A 21,000-nucleotide genomic window follows, 5' to 3' on the forward strand; every position below is an offset into this window, starting at 1 on the left:
ATGCAGCAACCGATATTGGAAACAATGGTACTCTTATTACTGGTACTCAGTGTGTTTGGAAAAGTCAGAACAATAGAAAGTATAACCAAGGGAAGGAAATGTGGATTTCCCCCACACCTCTCCATTCAAGAGTCTTATACAGTCTGTTTTTTTTGCAATCAATTACTCAACACAGATTATTAGAAATCACACACCATACAAGTAGTTGATTAATAAGTAAAACAGGCATAACATTTTACTGTGAACTATCGAGTCTTTAAAACCCACTTCTTCAAACAAACCCACTGTGGTAGGAATGTGCCTACCCCAAAGCAACCCTCCCTCCCCCGGCTAACTGGGGCTCTCCAAGCATTCTCTGCCTCAGTCTCCTTCCCAAAGGCTCTGTGTCTCAGTGCAAAGGCTGCAGTTCTCTCTCTCAAACCTGATAGATCCTAGGCAATCCTCAGGAGGCCTAGACTATTCAAACTGGTCTGTGTGAGAGATGTGGCTCGCCCTCTGGGCAAGTTACAAACAAAATTTGACACTCTCTTCCTCAATAAACCCACATCCTCTCTCTGCTAACCTGCCATGATAGGCAGTATTTTGGCTTGTATTTGTTTGTTTTGTTTCATTTAGATGATAAGATCTTTAGGCATGGAAAGTATCTTGTGTCTGTAAAGTACTATTTATATTTGTACCACAACACATGTTTTATAACACAATATCATGCCAAGCTTTTGCTTTGAGATTTGAAGTATTCTGTGTAATCCTCCTACAAAAGGTAAAGTTAAGAACGAGTTTATAAATAAAGCTGCCAGGACACAGAAATACCTCCAGTCCTGAGCTCTAAGGTGATGCAGTTAGCTATACAATGAGACGAGCTCAGCATCACTCTCTGTGATGTGCACGGGGCAGCCCCAGCACCATCATAGAAATGTGGAAATATATGGCTGGAAGGGACCTTGAGATAAGTCATTGATTCCAGCCCCCTGCCCTGAAGCAGGACCAAGTAAACCTAGATCATCCCTGACAGGTGTTTGTCAAATCTGTTTTTAAAAACCTCCAATGACTGGAGATTCCACAACCTTACTGGGAAGCCTGTCCCAGAGCTTAACTACCCTTAGTTAGAAAGTTTTTCCTAATATCTAACCTAAATCTCCCTTGCTGCAGATTAAGCCCATTACTTCTTATCTGACCTCCAGCGGACATGGAGAACAAGTGACCCCTGTCCTCTTTATAACAGCCCTTAACATATTTGAAGACTGTTATCAGGTCCCCACCTCAGTCTTCTCCTTTCTCAAGACAAGATTAAACATGCACTTTTTTTTTAAAAACTTTTCCTCGTAGGTCAGGTTATCTAAACCTTTTATTATTTTTGTTGCTCTCTTTTGGACTCTCTCCAATTTATCCACCTCTTTCCTAAAGTCTGGCCCCCAGAACTGGACACAGTCCTCCAGCTGAGGCCATCTTCCTGCCCTCTCAACCATTTTCCTTTAGACTCTTCTCCATGGCTCCGGGGTTTGTACTGAGACACAGGGTGGAGGCTGAGCAAGCCAGAGAGAAGGAATGGGAAGAGCAGCATTGGGCACACATGTTGCCTGTCTCTAGTCCCATGGATAGCTGTATTATCTTCTCCATGGAGTCACCCTTAGAGGTCTTGGGGGCGATGGCTGGAGGGTGTCCAACAGAGCCACACTGCCAGATGGGAGAAGGCAACGAGGGCCAGAGCCTGTGTGGAGGTACAGGGCCTCTGCTTGAGTAGTCTAGGCCTCCTGAGGATTGCTTAGGATCTATCAGGTTTGAGAGAGAGAACTGCAGCCTTTTCAATGGGAATTTGGGAGTGGGTTCTCCAAGAGGGGATGATTCCCTCTGCAGGAGGGGACGATCTGGGCCAACGATGGCTGTTTAATTGTTTAATCAGGATGTCAGGGTAATACATTCCTCTTAAACAGGCATGGCCCAAGGTCTGATGAAAGGACTAGGAGACAGGGAATCCTGAATTCTAATCCCAGCATTGACACTAACTCGCTCTGTAGCAGTAAATCTCTTAGGCATAAATTTTGAGATGCGACTAGTGATTTTGTTGTCTCAGTCTCGAAGTGCTCACACCGAGACAGAATGGGCCTAGTTTTCAGAAAGTGCTGAGCATCCAACCCCTAAAAATCAGTCTGCTTCTTTGTGTCTCAGATTGGGCACCCAAAAACAGTGTTACTTAAAATCACTAATCCCCTTTGAAAATGTAGGCCATGTCTTCTGCCTCAGTTTCCTCTCTGTAAAATGGAGATGACACTTCAAAAGACTGCGTGGATTAATTAAGGATTCAATAAAAATGGAAAGCCTTGTTCATGTGCTAAGTACGGTTACTGTTCACTATTGATGGAGAAGCCATCTCCTAAGACCAAGTGATTCAACGCTCACTAACCCGGTGCTTCAAAGGGACAAAATTCCATACAGCTTTTTTTTCTTAATGAGGCTGACAAATAAAAAAATGTGAATAAAAGGAAATAAGTATGAAACGCAGTGAATGAGACTGATCCTGCAGCTCTCTCCTGGCTTCAGTGACAGCTCAGTGCATGGAGACGCCACAGGATCTAGCCCAACAAGATTTCTGTGCTTTTTTGTTCATTCATTTCTGCAATTTCAGTCTCTGTGCATTGCATTCCCTTCCCTCCCCTAAAATTAATGGCTGCTGTTAATACCAATAGTCACGTAATCAGGTCAAATGGCTGACGCTGGGGTCACCGTACCTGAATTGAAAGAGTAACATTTTCTTGGCTCCTCCTTCATTATGTCATATTACTTCACAATCTGTCATCTCATGCAACCTGCCATTGCACCATATCATTTTACATCAGCATGCAGACTGCCCTTTCAGACACAGAGATATTCTTTCCAGAGTGCACCAGTCAAACTTCACAATACACACAGTTTTCTACTGAGGGTGCAATTACAGCTCCTATAAGCCTGAGCTTCAAAGACGGGGAGGAGGAACCTTAGAAATTCATACTTCCACAGGCAAGAAAGGAGAGAAGAGAAGATCAGCCAAGGATACCTCTGCATAACAGCAGTGCAGTTATCACTCCCCCATACAGCCATCCTGGCATGGAGGGTAAATGCCCTCACTGGGACCTTTGGCATTGCTGAAGGTATTGGAAACCTCACCCCCAGCTCCTTGATTTTCAGTCTGTAAGAGCCAAAATACAGCTGGTACCTGTGCAGCAGCATTAAGGGAGGGTGGGAGGGCTCTCTGAGGTCTCTCCTCCCTCTACCACTGCCTTGCAGGGAGAGAGGTACCATAGCACATCATTTCTACCACACGCCTATGAATCCAATCCAAACCACAGGTAAGAGGATAAACAAGAGGACTGGCTGATAAGAGAGAGGCCTGTGGAAAGGTGGGAAGGATCTGGAGTGTTTACAGGCTGTGGCAGCCCTTTGGGCCAGTTGGCATTGCTATTAAAATAAAAACAAGGGCGACTTTTCGGCACTCATAAAGCAATGGAGCTGCTGGAGTTCCATGCTCTTCTTGAGCTGAAATGGCCAGTGAAAGATGCTGGATTTGTGATGTGCTGAAATGGGGGCTGGGATAGGAACCCCCCAAACGTAGTTCCATTATCGGCTATCGTCCAATTTTCAGCTTGCTTCTCCAGGCCTGCTGAGCCCCCGGATCCCTCAGGGTTCCAGTTTTGGAATTCTCATTATGTTTGTGTTTATCATGCTGTACAGCACCCAGGGACGTGACAGGGGTGGCTCTAGAAATCAAAGTGTTGTTATTATTATCACCACATCTGCAGGCATTAAAAGTTTGCCTGAAATTGTTTTCTTTTCTTTCAACATGTCAAACCTCTCTGAATATAAATGTGAACACAACTGTTTCTAATTACGTTGAATCCTGTTTTAATTGACTTTAATTGCTTGGTGTGTTAATTAGCATGCCAATGCTCGGAATGCTTTTTCCAGCTCTCAGCGATGTCGGAGCCATGCTGGTGTCTGAGCACTTGGGAACAAAATAAATGTTTCGGACACACCCGTGTCAGCACCAAGTTCTTTTATTACAATATGACAAAGGGCCAGATTGACAAAGGTACTGAGGTACCCAAAGATGCAGTTAGGCACCTACTGGGATTTTTAAAAGCTCTTATGCAGGTTGGGCACCTAATTCCCATAGAAAATCAGTACGACTCAGGCTGCGTCTACACAGTTCTGCAGTGCAGACTACGGTGTGTGTGTGTGTGTGTGTGTGAAGTGCATGCTGTAACTCCCCTGCGTGTAGGGCCGGATTTACACCTGATGCGCCCCTAGGCACAGCACTGTCAGCACTCCCCTGCCCACAGCTGACCTTCATGTTTTCTTTAAAAAATGAAACTTTTAACCCACTTTTAAATTTTAGGCATCCCTAGAGGCACTGTGCCTAATTGGAAATCCGTCCCTGCCTGTGTGGGCACTGCTGGTACAAACTAAAAAGTACCTCATTCACGTTAACATAGTCCTGTGGACTAGCTACCTTGTTGCACCAGCAGCATGCTCATGGGGCATGCGCTGCAATTCACGCCATGTAGACAAGCCCTTAGGCTCTTAAGTGACTATATCTCATTTGAAAATGGATCTTGGGTTCCTAAATCGCGTAGGGCTAGATTTTCAAAGGTATTTAGGCAGCTAAAGACTTCAATGGTAGTTAGATACACAGCGCCACATTTTTAAAGGTGTGTAGGTGCCTACTGGAATTTTCAAAGGCACACCCATTGAACTCAATGCCTTTTAGACACGTACGAGCTTTTGAAAATCCCACAAGGCATCTATCTGCCCCTTTGAGTGCCTAAATACCTTTGAAAATCTGGTCCTCAGCTACTCTGAAAATTTTACCCTAAGTGAAAAGCTAGTCTTTGGGATGGACAGACCAACAACCACCGCACACAGATTGTGATGCAGCAGGCTCAACTTGTGAGAGATGGCAATAGGTAAAACTAACCCCAGGAGGAAACATAGATTACATCATTAACCTGTTGAGAGAGAGGAAGAAGCACTTAGCACAATGAATTTAGCCACACAGCCAGAAAAGTTAAAAATAGACTGCTCAGGCCGCAGCTACAACAGAACATGTCAGCTTGATGTTCACAGGCTACATCACGGCAACTTTTATCAGGATGAATCTTAAAAAGGGAACTGGCTGCAGTGAACTTTAATCCTTTGCTTCTCTCTTGCTGTGACCACAGCTGAACTGCCCTTTGGTGGGGAAGGAAGAATTTTCATACACTGGTAAGTTTCATTACCTCCTGTCACCACAAGATAATACAATTACGTTGCTATGATGTCAGTGACATTAAAACTTTAGATGGTTCCAATTGCTTCCTGTGTAAATACTTACTGGCCATCACCACAGGTTGGATGGTACAGAACACAAAACAATATGCCAGATCATGGGAAATGAGATTGTCTGAACTGCATTCTGTGTTTTATCTATAATGTTATACAAGGTTTTTTTACAAAATGAAAGTGTTCAAGTTCACTTAGGCCCAGATTTTTAAACCTATTTAGGTGTTGCTGCCCGCAGCATTGCATTACCTAACTGATTTAGGTGCCTACAGCTCATTGTCAGGGCAAGAACCCCAATAAATATCCCTGAACCCTGCTTTTGAGAGATGCACCTTTACGGTAGTGGTTCAGTCTCCCTGTCTACTGCATCCTTCACCTCTCCTGAGAATGCAAAAAGGAATGCCAGTTAGTGCTCTTTGTGGTGTACTGTAGACACCTCTCCTCTTATACTTGGATTGACACTACTAACATATTTCAGACTGACTACTGAACAGTCGGCAAGTGGTGATGACCTTCAGCACTTGTCTACACAGGGAAATGGACCAGCAGAACTACAGTGGTACAATTATACCCCTAGATTTATACCTAGTATAAATCCCTGTGTGGACACACTATTCCAGAATGAAAGTGATTTTCATTTAATTATTTTTGCATATCTTATGTTGCACAAAAATAGTCACTTTTATTCCAGAATAAAGAGTCCATACAAGGAGTTATACCAGCATAACTCTAGAGGTATAAAGAACGACGAGTACTTGTGGCACCTTAGAGACTAACAAATTTATTTAAGCATAAGCTTTCATGGGCTAAAACCCACTTCTTTGGATGCATGCAGTGGAAAATACAGTAGGAAGATATATATATGTACACAGAGAACATAAAAAATGGGTGTTGCCATACCAACTATAACGAGAGTAATCAGTTAAGGTGGGCTATTGTCAGCAGGAGAAAAAAAAAACTTTCATAGTGATAATCAGGATGGCCCATTTCCAACAATTGACAAGAAGGTGTGAGTAACAGTAGGAGGAATAGTTCTACTTTGTGTAATGACCCATTCACTCCCAGGCTTTATTTAAACCTAATTTAATGTTGTATAGTTTGCAAATTAATTCCAATTCAGCTGGTCAATTTCCCCACGTGGACAAGGCCTAAGGCACTACCAGCCTGGGCTAGATTTATACTAAGAACCAGCGGCGGCTCCAGGCACCAGTGCTCCAAGCGTGTGCCTGGGGTGGCAAGCTGCAGGGGGCACCTTGTGGGTCCCTGCGAGGGCGGCAGTCAGGCAGCCTTCAGCGGCATGCCTGCGAGAGGTCCGCCAGTCCTGCAGATTTGGCGGCGGGTACGCTGAAGCTGCGGAACCGGCGGACCTCCCGCAGGCACAGCGCTGAATCCGCGGGACCAGAGACCTCCCGCAGGCATGCCGCCAAAAGCCGCCTGCCTGCCGTGCTTGGGGCGGCAAAAAAGCTAGAGCCGCCCATGCTAAGAACCTACAAGAGAAAGGTCCAGATCCCATTATCAACTCTTGCACCATCCTGCCCACCCCCCACGTATTTATTTTATAAATTCAAATTCCCTTCCAAACCGTTGCAAATAATCATACCATACTGTGACATTCTACAAGGTTTTCCCTTTCCAATATCAATGTATGCAGCAAAACTGCCAGTTTTGAATATGACAATATGTGAAAGGGTTTTTTTTTTTTGCTTATAGGGAAACGACACACAAAAATGGGGAGAACCAGCCGAACATCTAACTTCACTATTTGCGCTCTCTGTGTTGCAGTTTTATTCACCATCATCTGCTTTTATCCTGGTATGTTTATCCACAGAGAGCAATCTGCTCCAGAATTGTGTTGCGAACCATTCTTAACCAGATTGCTTACAAATGTAGATTTTTTTCTTCCTAAACTCTGATGAGTCATACATGATTGCAAACAGTTTCTCTTGGAGTAGAAAGCAGTACAAATACTGAGCAGGTAAGAAAAGTGACAGCAATAGGCTCAGAGAGAGGAAGATTATGCATCAGAGATAGGGAAAATTCACTATGAGTTCAATATGGTGAGCTAGAAAATAAAGGCCAGCAAAGGACATTCACTGAAATTACATGAGAAACTTGTTAACTGTGCAGTGTTCAGAGAAAGCAAAAACTTTCTACATCTGCCATGACATCATCAGAGAAAGATGCACAGATTCTAACACTGCACTATTCGTGGATTATTGGCTGTGAGGCCACAGTGTCTCTCAGAAGTTACAGGAGGTGAACAGGGAAATCACGGTGGGAGATTTGGTTCAGTGCTGCTAACCAGGAGAGGGCAAGAGTGGCGGTCACCCTGAGCATTAACTTCCAGTAACTAACTGTAAGTATTTGATATTCAAGGTATGGTGGTCAGTCTTGATTGACCACATAGATCACACAGCGTATTCCTAACTGGAAGAATCAATTGTCCATAGCAAAAACTTGCATTTACAAATTCAGACTTAATTTTGTATGTATATTCTTCAACAGTTGCTTAAAATTCACTGTTTTGGCAAAGATTCCTGACACCAAACTTGTTCGCTAGAATAGAAAGCAAACATAAAAAAGGACACACACATGGTTAGAGAAATTTCCCTGACAAACTTGAACAAACATATCTGATTTTTTTTTTTTTTGCAGTGTTTGCCTCACCTTCTAATCATAGCATTTCCTCCCTAATAAAGAAAAACGTTGAAAGGAGATGAGATTCTAATGAGAATCATTTCATGCATTATTCATACCTTGATAATATCCAATATACTAAATGTTCTACTATGGATTTTCCATATCCAAAAGGAAGGAAAGCTATACGCGTTTTTGCTATTATGTCATGGTAACATGAAAAAAAAATCCATGACATAAGAAAACAGAAATGTTGGCAAAATGAGACACAAATGCATCGGTATAAACTACATGAACAATTAATCCCATGCCCAACTGTGACAATTGTGATAATTGTGCAGGTAACTAGCCAATTATATATCTAACTGGCCATTTGCATGCACAATTACCATAATAAATGAACAACCACAACAAATGTGCACTCAGATTACACTCATGCATTTTGCACATGCAATTTTGAGCATGCAGGTCTAAAAAAACTGAGCTGAAAAATGCAGCTCAACTGGAGCCTTGAAGCTCAGATCTGAATCTATTGTAGTTTCAAACTTTCCTCTCGTTCTGGGGTGTTCGTAGGTCACATTACAATTTGGGTTCAATAAAGAAACAGATCTCTGTCAAACTCAGAGTAACTGCAAAGCAGATCCAGAGCTCTTCTGTGGGCTCAATTCTAATTAAACAGCCACCTAAGTGAGGCTGCTGACTATAAGTGGAGTAGGTTCCACAGGAGAAGGTAACTACACAAAACTGCTTTACCTAGAGGTCAATGTCATAGGCCAGCACTAACTCCTGGGGAATTTGTTCCCCAATTTTACATAGGGGTTAGCCAGTGGATCCACATAGTAACAGACCTACTAGCCATATCCTCAAAACACCCATGTAGTTGTATGGATGGAGCCTGCTCTGAAAGACTTCGGACCTCCCAGTGCTGGATCCGGTATACTGTCTCACCTGTACAGTGGTATCACACTGCTTCGGCTTCCTACCAGGCCGTACATACCCACAGAGGAGAATTGGCAGATTATCCCCTAGACGATAAATATTTTGGGAGGTAACTCAGGAACAAAATATGTTGCCCTTCATCCCTTACCCAACCATTGTCATTGACCCTGCATATACCTTGTATATTATTAGCATAAGGGCTCCAGTCTTTATTGACTTACAGGTCTTCATTGGCTTCTGCTGGCTCAGGCCCTAGCTGAAGACCGGTGGTGAAAGGTCTGCCCAGGGTGGAGTGGGGAAAGTCAAAACAGTGCAAGGTCCCCAGAACGCATGGTTGACCTAGGATCATGCCAGCACAGCACCAAAATGGCCAGGAGGGTGCGTGGCTGAGGAATTAAGGGATCTGTGCTGACCCAGAGCGTGCCCCAGGCAATCTCCTCTGCTTTAGTGAAACCCCAACAGTGACATAAATCTGTCAGAATCTCTGGGGAGGGCATCAGGCCATACACCAGCTGTGAGCTTCCTCGCAACGCAAGTCTTCAGTACTGCACAGGGCACAACTTCCATCCCCACACAGATGCCAGCAGGAATCAATGAAGTGCTCCTCCCTCCCCAGTCCTGAAAATGATATTTTGAAAAAGTGACATAATTTACACCTACCTCAGGAACCACTGTAGTCAAAGAGAGCCAGTGAATACAAAAGGCATGAGTGCAGCTGATTGCAAACAGTAATCTGCCCCAGAGGGAATTACTAATTTGTTAAGCTATTGTACTCTCACAAATGGCATGTGTTCTTAATACAAAACATGTGGTGCAAAAGAACATCTGTGGTGTAATGTTTCTAATTTCAAAATGGGAAGGTGGATGTGGCCTCTAGCAAGAGGAGCCATCACACCTCAGCAAGCAGGTACAGATCTATCAGTGTAAATAAAAAATAAATCACACCACTGTAAGCTCATTAGTAGCCCTGGCACCCACAGGGGTTTAACCTGGAAGGGCTGGTCATTTAAATTAAAAATGATCTCCCCCATAAATGAGAGTGTGGAAGTTTTACTGTAGAGCGGCACCTGAAATGCTATTCATAGGTGTCCTACAGATGCAAATATTCTGAAAGAATGCAAATTTATTGCATTTTGTAAAATCTACTGTACAAAGAGGAGGAAATGCCAACTACTGTAGTTATGGGCAAGAAAGAGGAGGATGGGTACGAACGGAGATGCAACAACAGCAAGTTTCGTCTGCTATCTTGGAAAAGCTCAATAATTCAAGCAAAGCTGAAATGTTTAAATATGAAGAACCCCCAACAAGCAGGAAATCATCACAGCCCCAAATACCTCAAAATCAAATGCTGCTACTTAATCAAGTAAAAGTCAACTTGAAATCTAAGGGATGAATTTTAAATATCAATTGGGACTAATAAATCAGCTGACTGTTATTTTTGAAATGGTCTTTAGGGGTCTTTAAAAAGTACAAGCTCTTCTAAACCAAAGCTGTTACTAGGCAAAAGCTTCCAGGATTTCCAGATGCTGAGCGCAGTTACACCTATGCAGAGAGACCAGTATCGAGCCTAGACAGCTTTTAACAGGGGTTGTGGTTCTGGATAGGGCTGGTAAAGAATAACCCCAGGTTATCTCCACTAGTTTGACTTTCAGCTAGAATTTACAATGGGCCAAACTCATCCCTCAATATCACCGAGTACATTTTCAGTCTTCGGTGGAGTTACACTGGTGAATATGAGGGACGAATTAGGCACTATGTGAGTTTGCTTTCTAGAGGCCAATTTTACCACTGGATGTGCACATGCAACCCTCACTGAACTCCCCTGAAGGCAGAGCTCTGCCCTGGCTGTCTTAGCTGGAAGGGTGTTTAACACGCCTGAACGGATTCTCTCTCGCGCTCCTTTTCCTTTGATCAGGCAGCATTAATGGGAACTGCTTGCATCTCCTCAACTGGTATAGAGCACTTCCCCCCACCCCCAGCATGGGGATGTTTGTAGAGGTATCACAACCAGAGCTGCTGTTCTCCGGCTATTCCCAAAAGGGGGAGGGTCTCTGGGGGGCCACTGCCAACTGGCATAGGTTAGTTTAAGCCCCAGGCTATGCTAACCTATTCAGGGGCTTAAACTACGGTGGAGCCAGCAAGCCACAATCAGTTTCCTGACAGTCTTCCCCTTCACCCCACCTCTATGCCAAGCGGGTGTTGGCTACAGCATAGGACGTAGCCAGTTTATTTTTGAATGAGAGTGATACTTATTTAGTAGAACACATACATATGTTTTTGTCCCAGTATATTATTTTCATATTTTTGGTCTAACTACAAATATTAAAAGCCTGAACCATCAACATTTAAAGGGAATTTTCTTTGCAATTCCGCATCAGCCACAATCCCATGTTCAGCCTCTCTCTGTGTAGTCCATCAATCTTCTAAGCAATCAGACTGACATCCAGTGGTCAGTGTTAAAGTTTCAGCACTCACCAGCCATTACCACTGTTCTGGGAGATACCACAGCGTTTCTTAATACTTTAGAATAGGAAATATCTCAGAAGCTGCTGTGCAGTGAGTGTTGGTAAAGGGTAATATTTTAATGTCACCCTCTGTAGATAACACAGACATCACTGCGGTATCTCATAAATCCACTCCCTCTTTGCATTCTCTGTGATCATGAAATGGGGTTGTGTGTTGAGATGATTCATGCTTTTACATCATAATATACAATCTATCTTTTATTATTTAAAGAAAAGGCATTCACTTGTCTACCCAAAAGAGGAAATAAAATTGATCTTGTTTCTTCCCCTTAGAAATCCAGGTCCTTATCACCTGTTCACTGGTGTGAGATGTATTTATTGTAAAATGTTTGCAATCACAAGTGTATCTTCAATAGCTTCACCACTTAAAATATAAACAAACATCCTCTGTCTCCATCCTTCCTTTGCATTTCAACTCCCTGCACCTATTACATTAACCATAGTATTCTTGCGGATCACACCTTTATTATATCAATGGAGTGCCTGAAAAGCACCTCCACTAGTACAGCAGTTGTTCCCAACCGCTAAACCACCCATGCCCTGGTTACTGAACTTCCCAACCTGAGCAAAGGGCTAGTAAGATGCAGAGTAAATACGAGGGAAAGGAAGGTCTTGTGGTTAAGACATTGGGCTAGAATTCAATCTGGTTTCAGCTCCCAGCTCTGCCAAAGATTTTCTGTTCACCCTTGAGCAACTTACTTAATCTCTTTGTGCCTCAGTTCCCCTGGAAATGACACTACTCCCACCTTCTGTCTGTTTGGCTTATTTAGAATGTAAGCTCTTTGGGTCACACGAAGTCTCATACTACATGTCTACATAGCAGCTTGCACGACAGGGCTCTCTCTGATCTTGGCTGGAGGCTCTAGGCAGTAGAAGCATAATAAATAATAACACTGTATAGCAATGAATGTCTGCTACTTCAGATAACAATGCACATATCTACCACCCACAGGAAATGTGGACATTTTATCTCAACTTCAAGTAGTATTAAGTTATTTCTCACTTTGTGTGATCCATTGTAATAGCAGAGCCATGTGTGCCCCTGTAAAGTGCCATATGACATGATCATATATGCTTAGGACCTGCTGTCGATTTTACAACTTAGGTATTTTCCAAGTGTTCAGTAGTAGAAGTGAGTAGCAGGTGTTTTGTGGCCACCACATCACTCTGGGAGTGCCAAATATTTAGAGTAACCAATGTAGCAATGGAAGCTCCAGCACTGAAGCTGTCTTTGTCGCTCAGGTAGAAAGGTATGTGATTATGCTTTTGCAGCTCTTTACACTGGTTTCGTATTGCATCCATTGTAGCTGACTTCAGTGAGATATACAGAATTAAGGTTTGTAAATCTCACAAGAGCAACACTGTAGACAAAATAACCAATACAAAGAAATCCAGTACTTTGCAAAAAAAAAAAAAAGCTAATGGATTGGCCTGTAGGACTAAAGGAAATGAGCATCGTTCCCACCAGGGAACTTTGATGTATTTCTAATCCATGTACTCAGGGTACTCAGATACTATAAGAATGGATATCACAGAAATCCCTGTAATAATGGTCCACATCTTCAGAAATGGAGTTACGCCAATTTACACCAGGTGAGGCGCTGACCACCCTATATATTCAGAAGCTCATTCTAAGTAATTTATTTCACCTGATCAAAGGAAAAATCAAATGGAAGTATCTTTAAGGGAATTCAGACAACAAATGGCATGCTGATGTGAGTATTCCTGAGGTTTATATTCCCATCTTGGTACATAACATTTTATGTTCAGAACTTCTAGGGGGAATTCTTACTGCTTCTATTAAAAATGGGTTTAATATTCCTAATATGTAAACTAAAGGCTATAGGAGGCACTATACTCAAGGGTGCTGCATGTGCGGAACGAGGGCTGTCTATTGGCCTAACTCTGCAATCTTTGTTTTAACAATATTGGCTTCATAGAACCTAACAGAGAGTTACCCAGCAGAAATACAAGTTGTACTTCACCCGCCAAGCCCCCCAAAATAACTACCAACAACAATACTTTAGCACCTGAAATGCCATGCTACCTACAGATCACACATCCCCCCCTCAGAGACCTATTTTCTTGTTTCATTGCTTGGCTCCAATCTTCCACCTGACATTTTTCTGTTTGGTTTTCTGTTTGCTTGTGTTTGTTTATTTGTGGGGGAGGGATGTGGAGTGATTGATTGGGGAGGAACATGATAACTACAAAGAAATAATATGAGGAAGAAATGGACTGAGGTGATTCAGACACTAAAATCTTGTTTGCTGACTTGATGTCTATTTTTTAAACAAATGTTAAAGTGTCTGAAAGTTTTATAGAATGTCAGGTCCAGGCACAAGTCCATTTACGGTACCTTTACTAAAACAATATGCTTTTCCTTTTATTTCACTACGTTTGTCTACATCCTAATATTTTCAGAAAATACTTTTCATTTTGTTTTAACAGTTGGGTTGTTTCTATTTCATGCCCTGGCTTGGTAAATTGAATTACACCTTTCCTCCAGCCTTCTTACATGGCCCTGGACCCCAAGCTATCCTCCTGTCACATTTAGGGCATAATATACCCTGACTGACTGACTTCAGTTAAGTTGGAGTAGGCTCTTACCTAGTATAAGACTATCTACACACTGCAGCTTATGTCGATATAAGTTATGTCGCTCAGGGATGTGAAGTAGCCACCCCCAAGTGACATAACTTATGCTGACTTAAGTGCCAGTATGGACAGTGCTATGTCAGTGGTAGAAGTGACCACTGCTCACCAGGGCTGGATTACTTAAGCTGACGGGAGAGTTCTCTCTTGTTGGCTTAGAGCAGTTCCAGTAGAGAGCTTACAGCGGCGCAGCTACGTTGGTGCAGCTGTGCCACTGTAAGCTCTCTAGTGTAGCCATAGCTTTAGGCTTGGTACACACTTAAAAGTTGACATAGGTTCCTTGGGTCAGGGCTGTGAAAAAACCACACTGCTGACTGACACAGCTATGCTGACCTAATCCCCAGTGTAAATGTAGCTACGTTGGTAGAAAAATGAATTCTTCCATCCACACAGCAGCTGTATTTCTACACCAATGAAAAAAAACCTCTTTCATCTGTGTAGGCTGCATCAACACTTCAGGACCAAGCTGGCATAGCTACAGAGAAGTAGCTATGCTGGTATAGTCTCTGAAGTGTTGACATACTCTAAGGGTATGTCTACACTACGAAATTAGTTCGAATTTATAGAAGCCGGTTTTATTGAAATCGGTTGTATACAGCCGATTGTGTATGTCCACACAATAAAATGCTCTAGGTGCTCTAGTCGGCAGACCGCGTCCACAGTACGAGGCTAGCGTCGACTTCCGGAGCATTGCACTATGGGTAGCTATCCCACAGCTATCCCACAGTTCCCGCAGTCTCCGCCGCCCCTTGGAATTCTGGGTTGAGATCCCAATGCCCGGATGATGCAAAACAGTGTCGCGGGCGGTTCTGGGTACATGTCGTCAGGCCCCTCCCTCCCCCGTCACAGCAACGGCAGACAATAGATTCGCGCCCTTTTATCTGGGTTAGTTACCTGGGTTACCTGTGCAGACAACATGGAGCCCGCTCAGCACAGCTGAGCTCACCGTCACCATATATCCTCTTGGTGCCGGCAGACGTGGGACTGCATTGCTACACAGCAGCAGCTGCTAACTGCCTTTTGGCGGTAGACGGTGCAGTAGACTGGTAGCCTTCATCGGCGATCTGGGTGCTGGCAGCCGTGGGGCTTGCCTTTTGGCAGTAAATGGTGTATTATGACTGTTAGCCGGCCTATTACAAGTCGGGTCATCGCACATTAGCAGAGTCTTCCCTGAGCAGCAGCTCGTGCAATAGGCCTGAAGACCATCGTCATACACCGCCCCGTATTTGCTGCCAAGCACCCAGAAAGATGCCGAGGGCTATCAGTCACGCTGCACCGTCGTCTTAAGATGTAAAAAATAGATTTTCTCTGTATTCATTTGCTTCCCCCTCCCTCCGTCAAATCAACGGCCTGCTAAACCCAGGGTTTTCAGTTTAATCTTTGGGGGGGACCAGTCTGTGACAGTTGTTTGTGTCTCTCCCTGATGCACAGCCACCGTTCTTTATTTTAATTCCCTGTGCCTGTACGCCATGTCGTCACTCGGCCCCCCTCCCTCCTTCCCCTAGGCCGTCAGATACTACGTTTGCGCCACAGCTCGAGCCGCGAAGCGGTTCACGCCTTTTCTTTGAATTCTGGGTTGAGATCCCAATGCCCGGATGATGCAAAACAGTGTCGCGGGCGGTTCTGGGTACATGTCGTCAGGCCCCTCCCTCCCCCGTCACAGCAACGGCAGACAATAGATTCGCGCCTTTTTACCTGGGTTACCTGGGTTACCTGTGCAGACAACATGGAGCCCGCTCAGCACAGCTGAGCTCACCGTCACCATATGTCCTCTGGGTGCCGGCAGACGTGGGACTGCATTGCTACACAGCAGCAGCTGCTAACTGCCTTTTGGCAGTAGACGGTGTAGCATGAGTGATAGCCGTGGGGCTGGCAGCCGTAGGGCTGCATTGCACCAGCCCCTTCCAGGCGATGGTATATTATGACTGGTACCCGTCGTCGTCGTACTGGAGTGGCTGTCAATCATGGCCACCTGGGCAGACATGCTACTGTCTCGATGATGACGGTTACCAGTCATAATGTACTATTTTCTGCCAATTGCCCAATATTGTCTGCTAAGCACCCAGAAGAGGCCGAGGGCGATGCTGGGTGCTGGCGGACGTGGGGCTGGCAGACATGGGGCTGCATTGCTACACAGCAGCAGCCCCTTGCCTTTTGGCAGATGATGGTATATTATGATTGGTACCCATCATCATCATACTGGTATGGCTGTCACTCATGCTGCAGCGTCGGCTGCCACCTTAAGATGTAAAAAATAGATTTATTCTGTGTTCATTTGCTTCCCCTTCCTCCGTGAAATCAACGGCCTGCTAAGCCCAGGGTTTCCAGTTTAATCTTTGGGGGGACCATTCTGTGTGACAGTTGTTTGTGTTTCTCCCTGTTCCTGTACCTGTACGCCATGTCGTCACTTGGCCCTCCCTCCCTCCCTCCCTCCCTCCCGCCCTCCTTCTCCTGGTCCATCAGATACTACTTTCGCGCCTTTTTTCTGACCAGGCGCCATAGCTAGCACTGGGATCATGGAGCCCGCTCAGATCACCGCGGCAATTATGAGCACTATGAACACCACGCGCATTGTCCTGGAGTATATGCAGAGCCAGAACATGCCAAGGCGAAACCCGGACCAGGCGAGGAGGCGATTGCAGCACGGCGACGAGAGTGATGAGGAAATTGACATGGCCATAGACCTCTCACAAGGCACAGGCCCCAGCAATGTGGAAATCATGGTGTCACTGGGGCAGGTTGATACCGTGGAACGCCGATTCTGGGCCCGGGAAACAAGCACAGACTGGTGGGATCGCATCGTGCTGCAGGTATGGGACGATTCCCAGTGGCTGCGAAACTTTCGCATGCGTAAGGCCACTTTCATGGAACTTTGTGACTTGCTTTCCCCTGCCCTGAAGCGCCAGAATACCAAGATGAGAGCAGCCCTCACAGTTGAGAAGCGAGTGGCGATAGCCCTGTGGAAGCTTGCAACGCCAGACAGCTACCGGTCAGTCGGGAATCAATTTGGAGTGGGCAAATCTACGGTGGGGGCTGCTGTGATCCAATTTGCCAGGGCAATGAAAGACCTGGTGATAGCAAGGGTAGTGACTCTGGGCAACGTGCAGTCAATAGTGGATGGTTTTGCTGAAATGGGATTCCCAAACTGTGGCGGGGCCATAGACGGAACCCATATCCCTATCTTGTCACCGGAGCACCAAGCCACCGACTACGTAAACCGCAAGGGGTACTTTTCAATGCTGCTGCAAGCCCTGGTGGATCACAAGGGACGTTTCACCAACATCAACGTGGGATGGCCGGGAAAGGTACATGATGCTCGCGTCTTCAGGAACTCTGCTCTGTTTCGAAAGCTGGAGGAAGGGACTTTCTTCCCGGACCAGAAAGTGACCATTGGGGATGTTGAAATGCCTATCGTGATCCTTGGGGACCCAGCCTACCCCTTAATGCCATGGCTCATGAAGCCGTACACAGGCAGCCTGGACAGGAGTCAGGACCTGTTCAACTACAGGCTGAGCAAGTGCCGAATGGTGGTGGAATGTGCATTTGGACGTTTAAAAGCGCGCTGGCGCAGCTTACTGACTCGCTCAGACCTCAGCGAAAAGAATATCCCTATTGTTATTGCTGCTTGCTGTGCGCTCCACAATATCTGTGAGAGTAAGGGGGAGACCTTTATGGCGGGGTGGGAGGTTGAGGCAACTCGCCTGGCCGCTGATTACGCGCAGCCAGACACCAGGGCGGTTAGAGGAGCACAGCAGGGCGCGGTGCGCATCAGAGAAGCTTTGAAAACGAGTTTTGTGACTGGCCAGGCTACTGTGTGAAACTTCTGTTTGTTTCTCCTTGATGAACCCTCCAACCCCCCCCCCCGACCCGGTTCACTCTACTTCCCTGTAAACCAACCACCCCACCCCACCCTCCCCTCCCCCTTGCAGAGGCAATAAAGTCATTGTTTTTTCACATTCATGCATTCTTTATTAGTTCCTTACAGAGGTAGGGGGATAATTGCCAAGGTAGCCTGGGATGGGTGGGGGAGGAGGGATGGAAAAGGACACACTGCATTTTAAAACTTTAACTCTTATTGAAGCCCAGCCTTCTGATGCTTGGGCGATCATCTGGGGTGGAGTGACTGGGTGGACGGAGGCCCCCCCACCGTGTTCTTGGGCGTCTGGGTGAAGAGGCTATGGAACTTGGGGAGGAGGGCTGTTGGTTACACAGGGGCTGTAGCGGCGGTCTCTGCTCCTGCTGCCTTTCCTGCAACTCAACCATACGCTCGAGCATATCACTTTGATGCTCCAGCAGACGGAGCATTGCCTCTTGCCGTCTGTCTGCAAGCTGACGCCACCTATCGTCTTCAGCCCGCCACCTCTCCTCTCGTTCATGTTGGGCTTTTCTCATCTCCGACATTGACTGCCTCCACGCATTCTGCTGTGCTCTATCAGCCTGGGCGGACATCTGCAGCTCCGTGAACATCTCGTCCCTCGTCTTACGTTTTCTCTTTCTAATGTTCACGAGCCTCTGCGAAGGAGAAACATTTGCAGCTGGTGGAGGAGAAGGGAGAGGTGGTTAAAAAGGACACATTTTAGGGAACAATGGGTACACTCTTTCATTACAAGGTCGCATATTTCGGCTTGCAGGCAGCCATCGTAGGCCACAGTGTTTTGGCTTTTTTAACCTTCTTAACATGCGGGAAAGGTTGCAAACAGCAGCGCATTTCCCATATCAAGGATGAATTGGGTTGTCCATTTAAAATGGGGTTTCAATGTAAAAGGAGGGGGCTGCGGTTTCCCGGTTAACATGCGGCACAAACACAAGTAAACCACCCCCCCCACACACACACACACGATTCTCTGGGATGATCACTTCACCCCTCCCCCCCACCGCGTGGTTAACAGCGGGGAACATTTCTGGTCAGAAGAGCAGGAACGGGCGCCTCTGAATGTCCCCCTTAATAAAATCACCCCATTTCAACCAGGAGAGCTTTCTGGAGATGTCCCTGGAGGATTTCCGCCCCATCCCCATACACGTTAACAGACTTGCTTGCTTTTTTTTTGTAATGTTTACAAATATTTACAAAGTTACACTCACCAGAGGTCTCCTGTGTGCCCTGAGGGTCTTGGGTGAGTTCGGGGGTTACTGGTTCCAGGTCCAGGGTCACAAACATATCCTGGCTGTTGGGGAAACCGGTTTCTCCGCTTCCTTGCTGCTGTGAGCTACCTACAGTACCTCCATCGTCATCTTCCTCGTTCCCCGAACCGTCTTCCCTGTGTGTTTCTCCAGTGAGAGAGTCATAGCACACGGTTGGGGTAGTGGTGGCTGCACCCCCTAGGATCGCATGCAGCTCCGCGTAGTAGCGGCAAGTTTGCGGCTCTGCCCCGGACCTTCCGTTTGCTTCTCTGGCTTTGTGGTAGGCTTGCCTTAGCTCCTTAATTTTCACGCGGCACTGCTGTGTGTCCCTGTTATGGCCTCGGTCCTTCATGGCCTTGGAGATCTTTTCTAATACTTTTCCATTTCTTTTACTGCTACGGAGTTCAGCTATCACTGCTTCATCTCCCCATATGGCGAGCAGATCTCGTACCTCCCGTTCGGTCCATGCTGGAGCTCTTTTGCGATCCTGGGAGGACTCCATGACGGTTACCTGTGCTGATGAGCTCTGCGTGGTCACCTGTGCTCTCCACGCTGGGCAAACAGGAAATGAAATTCAAACCTTCGCGGGTCTTTTCCTGTCTACCTGGTCAGTGCATCTGAGTTGAGAGCGCTGTCCAGAGCGGTCACAATGAAGCACTGTGGGATAGCTCCCGGAGGCCAATAACATCGAATTCCGTCCACACTACCCCAATTCCGACCCGCAAAGGCCGGTTTTATCGCTAATCCCCTCGTCGGAGGTGGTGTAAAGAAACCGGTTTAAAGGGCCCTTTAATTCGAAAGAAAGGGCCTCGTTGTGTGGACGTGTCCAGGCTTAATTCGGTTTAACGCTGCTAAAGTCGACCTAAACCCGTAGTGTAGACCAGGCCTAAGCCACAGTTCCTAGTAAAGATGGACCTCTGCTACTGAAAGCTAATGGCAAACAAATGAAACAGATATTGCATTATTTTGATTTAATATTACAATTTAAAGCTGTCCACAATCACCAATCACAATTTGTGAAAAATGCTCGCCAGCACTTCATATAGATCTCCTTAGCTAACAGCTTAGAGATGTCCTTAAATGCTCAGAGTTGCACGGGGGGGAAGGGGGAAATCTCAGTAGCTGTTTTAAAACTTCACACAGAGGAGGCTGGAAAGCAGAAACTCTGCATGCATCTCATGAACGTTCTACTTTCCTCCTTTGAATACAGAGATCAATCTTGGACTGAGTGCTAAAGCCTCACCATGAAGGGCTATTCTTTGCTACTACTTCAGGCTGAAACAAAAGACACTTCAGGAGATATAATCATTGCTGCCTAGTTCCTTTTCCTGGGCCCTTACAATGGGCCCCAGTTCTTTTTTTTTTTCCACACATCTTTCTCTTTTATTTTCTTCTTCTGTCCTTTTACTTTCTTTCTGCCTCATTGAATCCATTAGAGTCTTTATATAGTCTGCTATTGAAAAATACATTTTCTGTGTGGGACTACTGACTGAGTTTTAACTGCTGGCAAGCAGAGTTTAACTCCTTCTGATGGGAGGGCAGCTGACTGACGGGCAAAAGGTATGGAGAGCTATTTCTGAACTTTATGTTTTGGCACACACGAGATATGTTGCTAGGAGTCTCCAGGGAGAGCCGAGTGGATATTAGACTCAGTGGAAGGCAGTGCACAGTTTAGTTAAATACTTTGCTCCAATCCCTAGCAAATTTGTATCAACTTTTCAATTTTCTTCTTGCTTTGGCTGTATTCTGGTCTCTCTTACACAATTATAAATCAGCAGTCACTCCACTGAAGTCAATGGAGTCAGAGCAGTGTAAAGCTGATGTGAGATCA

General features: G+C 45.5%; 1 protein-coding gene across 1 annotated transcript in view; it reads right to left on the reverse strand.

The window, feature by feature from the left end:
* The window catches only part of SLC6A11 (solute carrier family 6 member 11), a 191,515-nt gene that overhangs the window by 105,533 nt on the left and 64,982 nt on the right, over positions 1-21,000 (reverse strand). The window lies entirely within an intron of this gene.

The sequence above is a fragment of the Malaclemys terrapin genome, chromosome 7 (assembly GCF_027887155.1).
Source record: "Malaclemys terrapin pileata isolate rMalTer1 chromosome 7, rMalTer1.hap1, whole genome shotgun sequence".
Classification (NCBI taxonomy): Eukaryota; Metazoa; Chordata; order Testudines; family Emydidae; genus Malaclemys; species Malaclemys terrapin.